The sequence below is a fragment of the Anomalospiza imberbis genome, unplaced genomic scaffold (genome assembly GCF_031753505.1).
Source record: "Anomalospiza imberbis isolate Cuckoo-Finch-1a 21T00152 unplaced genomic scaffold, ASM3175350v1 scaffold_99, whole genome shotgun sequence".
In the NCBI taxonomy this organism is placed as follows: Eukaryota; Metazoa; Chordata; class Aves; order Passeriformes; family Viduidae; genus Anomalospiza; species Anomalospiza imberbis.
This window is the reverse complement of record NW_027100612.1, coordinates 177501-182500: the sequence shown is the minus strand read 5'-3', so window position 1 is coordinate 182500 and position 5000 is coordinate 177501.

Sequence of the window (5000 nt, the reverse complement as noted above, 5' to 3'; positions counted from 1 at the left end):
GGCCGGCCTCGGTCTCCGGGACCGTGGGTAGACCTGATGTCCCCGGCCGACCGGACCGTGGGTAGACCTGTTCTCCCCGGACGGCCTCGGTCTCCGGGACCGTGGGTAGACCTGTTCTCCCCGGCCGGCCTCGGCCTCCGGCCGACCGGACCGTGGGTAGACCTGTGCTCCCCGGCCGGCCTCGGCCTCCGGCCGCCGGGACCGTGGCTAGACCTGTTGTCCCCGGCGGGCCTCGGCCTCCGGGCGCCGGGACCGTGGGTAGACCTGTGTCCCCCGGCCGGCCTCGGCCTCCGGGCGCCGGGACCGTGGCTAGACCTGTTGTGCCCGGCCGGCCTCGGCCTCCGGGCGCCGGGACCGTGGCTAGACCTGTTGTGCCCGGCCGGCCTCGGTCTCCCGGCTCCGGGACCGTGGGTAGACCTGTTGTCTCGGCCCCGTCGTGGCTTACCTTCGCCCGGCCCCTTCGTAGACCTGGTATCTCGGCTCCGACTTAGCCTCCGGCCGCCGCGTGCCGGGGTAGACCTGTGTTCCTCCAACCGATGCCCCCCCCCCGCCTGGCCCTGTCCCGGCCTGCAAGCTCGTGTAAGGCGGGCGGCCCGCGCATCCGGGAGGGAGGGAGCGGCGCGGGTGGTGGGTGCGGTGTCCGAGGGGGTGGCGGCGGAGTGCGAGTGTGTGGAGTGGGCGTGTGTGTCACTGTGTCTGTCTCTCTCTCTCTCTCTCTCTCTCTGTCTGTGGGAACGAGGGCCAGGGGCCGGCGGCTTCGTCCCGGCCCCGGGCGCCTCGGCTCCGAGCCCCCGGGGCCCCCCAGACCCCTGCCGGGCCTGGAGGGTCTCTGCGGACCGTGAAAGAACCGGCCCAAAAGCGGCCGCCCGCTTTCCCGCTTGCACAGGGCGCAGGCGGCCCGTCAGCTCGGTCTGGGGGTGCTCTGGATACTAGAGAAAAACGAAATAAGATTTGCCAAGAAAATTTCTCTTCCGGACGGGTTTCTTCTTGTACCAAACAAATAGGAGAGTCGTTCTTTCAAAGAAAGGAGAAAAGAAACGGGATTGGGGCGGGGGGGGGGCGGGAAGGAATAAACCCCCAAAACCCCAAAACCGGGCGGCGGACAGCAGGTCTAGCCCGGCTCCGGGGCCGCCGGGCTCGGCGCGGCGCCCGGGCGGCGGGCGGTGGGCGGCGGACAACAGGTCTACCCCGGGGACAGCAGGTCTGCCCCGGGGACAGCGGGTCTGCCCCGGGGACAGCAGGTCTACCCCGCGGACAGCGGGTCTACCCCGCGGACAGCGGGTCTACCTCGCGGACAGCGGGTCTACCCCGCGGACAGCAGGTCTACCCCGCGGACAACCGGTCTACCCCGCGGACAGCAGGTCTACCCCGCGGACAGCAGGTCTACCCCGCGGAACACCGGTCTACCCCGCGGACAGCAGGTCTACCCCGCGGACAGCAGGTCTACCCCGCGGACAGCAGGTCTACCCCGCGGACAGCAGGTCTACCCCGCGGACAGCAGGTCTACCCCGCGGACAACCGGTCTACCCCGCGGACAGCAGGTCTACCCCGCGGACAGCAGGTCTACCCCGGGGACAGCAGGTCTACCCCGCGGACAGCAGGTCTACCCCGCGGACAACCGGTCTACCCCGCGGACAGCAGGTCTACCCCGCGGACAGCAGGTCTACCCCGCGGACAACCGGTCTACCCCGCGGACAGCAGGTCTACCCCGCGGACAGCAGGTCTACCCCGCGGACAGCAGGTCTACCCCGCGGACAGCAGGTCTACCCCGCGGACAGCAGGTCTACCCCGGGGACAGCAGGTCTACCCCGCGGACAGCAGGTCTACCCCGCGGACAGCAGGTCTACCCCGGGGACAGCAGGTCTACCCCGCGGACAGCAGGTCTACCCCGGGGACAGCAGGTCTACCCCGCGGACAGCAGGTCTACCCCGGGGACAACAGGTCTACCCCGGCTCCGGGGCCGCCGGGCCCGGCGCGGCGCCCGGGCGGCGGGCGGTGGACGGCGGACAACAGGTCTACCTCGCTCCGGAGGGACTTAGGCGATTTCCGGCAGCGGCCGGGTAGACCTGTTGTCGCGGCCGGGTAGACCTGTTGTCGCGGCCGGCTCCGGAAGTTCACCAAGGGGTCGCTGTTTTCAGCTGCCTCCGGCTACGTCATCGCAGGGGCCGGCCTGCGGCGGCGCACCTTCCCGGTCGCTTTCCATCGGTCCTCTTGGAGGCGTCTGCGGCCTGGGACTCGTCTGTCCGTACTATGGGAGCGAGGTGACGGGCCGTCTCCCCGCAGGCTCGTCCCGTGCCTGTGACCGAAGCGGCGAGGGAGGCCGGGGGCCCCCGTGCGCAGTCCTCCGAGCGAGGCGAGTGCCGCTGACGCGGGACGAGCCCCGTGGCGTCGTCCCGGTCCGCCCGTCTGGCCCAGGGAAACGGGGTGTGTACGGTTCGAGAGGCGAGAGAGAGCTCGAGAGAAAGAGGAGAAATAAATCGAGAAGGGAAAAAAAGAGGGAGAGAAGCCGAGAGAGACCGAGTACGAGCTGCGAGCTGCCCGTCGGCCGCGGCCATCGACTTCGTGGGCCGTGTCCCGCTTCGGCCCGGCTGTGGCCGGCTTGGCGAAGGGGGGGCGCCCCCCCTGGGGATTGCTGGCGGGCGAGGCGGCGGCGCCTCGCCCCTTTCCTGCCCGGCCTTAAGCCGGGGCGCGCCCCGCTCGGCGGGCGCGCTTTCGGGCTGTCGCTCCGGTGCGGTGGGCGGCAGCCGCGGGTGGACGCGGCCGGGGCTTTTCCCGGCCCTCGCCTGAGAGCCCCGAGCGCGGCGCGCGCGGGCCCGCCGAGGTGGCGGCGTCCCGTTCCCCTGCTTCCCGACCTGGTTGTGCCAGCGTGTCCGTGTCGGAAGGGTGGCGGGGGCCCGTGCGGCGGGGCGCGCGGCCCGGCCTCGGCGTCGCTGCCTCGCTTGAGGGACTCGGTGACGGCGGTCGCCCGATGAGCTGTGGAGCCGGGGTGGCGGCACCCCGCGCCCCACCAGCGCGCGCTGTTGAAGTCGTCCCCCTTCCTCGGCCTTAAGCCGGGGACCCGCGTCGCGGGCGAGTTTTTTCAGGGGCGGAGGCCGGCCGCGGTGGCCGGCCGCCCTAGCACGGACCGGAAGCCGACCCAGAGCCCCCCCGGAGCGTTGTCGCGGGCGAGGCGGCGGCGCCTCGCCCTTCCTCGGTCCTGTGAGGATCGAGCCGTTTACCGCCGGTGCAGGGGCGGGGGGGCGGGTTGTGCCAGCCGGGTCCGTTGCCTTTTTTTTTTTTTGTTCGGACGTGCCGACTTGCGGGCGGTGTGGGGGCCGCCCGCCAGGCCTCCGTCGCTTTTTTTTCTCTCGCGGCCCTAAGCCGCGGCACCGAGAAGCGCGCGCGGAAGGCGCGCGGGCCCACGAAAAGGGAAGGCGTGCAGGCGAGAGAGAGAGAGCGAGAACGCCGGTGGGGTTGGGCGGGGGGGGGGTGAGAGGTGCGTGCCTCGCCCCACCCCGCCCCGGGCCCGCGGCCCCCGTGGCTAGCACGGGTGTCCTTGTGTGGCGCGCGCCATGTGCCTTTTTGTTGTGCCGTCCCCCGGCTTGTTTTTTTTTTTTTTTTTTTTTCCGGAGGGAGAGCCGACCGCCGCGAGGCGGGCGAAAGCCGGTGGCCCGTGGGGCACGGTCGGCGGCACCTTTCTCGAACGCTCGGGTGGGTTCCCCGGGCGAAAGGGTGAAGCTCGCCCCTAGCCCGGCGGTCCCGCCCCGCCGTTGCCTGGCCGAGAGAAGTGTTGTCCGCGGGCGGGTGGCGGCACCCCCCCCCCTCCTTACGCTCCTCTGCCGCGCCCGATCCTCGGGCGGCTGTCCCAGGGCCGGCGTGGCCGTCGGGGCCCTGGTCAGCGTTTCGGCGGCTGCTTTGCCCTCCTCTTCTCCGCAGCCGCCGCCTCCTTGTCCGATCGATGTGGCTTTTCGGGTCGCGTCGGAGAGGGCCCCCGGCCGGCCGGGCTCTTCCGGGGCTTCTCTGTCATGGGGAAGCCTACGGCGGGGTCCGGTGCTCGGGCCGGGCGGTCTCCTTTCCGCTTCGCTTCCCGTCGCAGGCGAGGTGTCGCCCCTCCCGCTGCCGGGGGGAGGGCGTCTTGACCGTCCCTGGCTGTGTGACGGCCGCGTGGCCCCGCCAGTTTGCCAAGGTGTCCTTCCGAAAACACGCGAGGCGTGCCGGTTGCTGGCCTCGGTCCCGGGCAGCGCCCGCGGGTGCCGGCCGCGAGCAGCGCCGGGCGGCGGTGCGGCTGGAGCTGAGCCGCGAGAGCTTTGAGAGATGCACAGAGAGAGAGAGAAAACGAGAGCGAGAGAAAAAAGAAGCCAAGAGGGCCGAAGGAATGAACCGATGTTGGGGGGGTGCGGACCCGCGGGTGAAAAAAAAGCCCGATCCGCGCGCGCGGACCCCACGGCGCTCCTTTTGCCGTTCCGCCGCCTGCTGCCGAGCGAGCCGCCCCGGCTGCGAGGGGCCTCGGTGTCCGGGCCGCGCCCGCCTCGTCGGGTCGCTGTCTCCTCTAGCACGTCCGGTGCTTTCCGCGCGGCCCGGTGGGGCGACGCGCCGTAGCGGGTCCCGTCTCTTGAGCGGCTCCGCTCGGCCCAGCCTCGCCGGCGACCGGTCGCTCGCCCGCGACCGGTCGGCGGGCGGGCCGGCCTCGGGGGCGGGTCAGCCCCGGCCGAGCCCCCGTCCCGCGCGCCGCGCGCGTGACTTTGAACGCGAGGCCGAGCCTGGAAGAACGAACGGGGCGCGGGGCCCCGAAAGGAAAGAAAAAAAAAAAGCCCCCCGAGAGAGAGAGAGAGAGAGAGAGAGACCGGGAGGGAGAGAAACGAGGGCAGAGGCTCGCGCCGTCCGAATCCGAAGCTGCGCAGCGGTCCCGGCTCCTTGCCCGCGGCGTCGCGGGAAGGGCCGGCCGCCGGGGTCGGCCGTCGCCGAGGGCATCTCTCGCCTTCCCCCCCGCCGCGCCGCGGGCGTTGTGTGTGTGTGTGTGG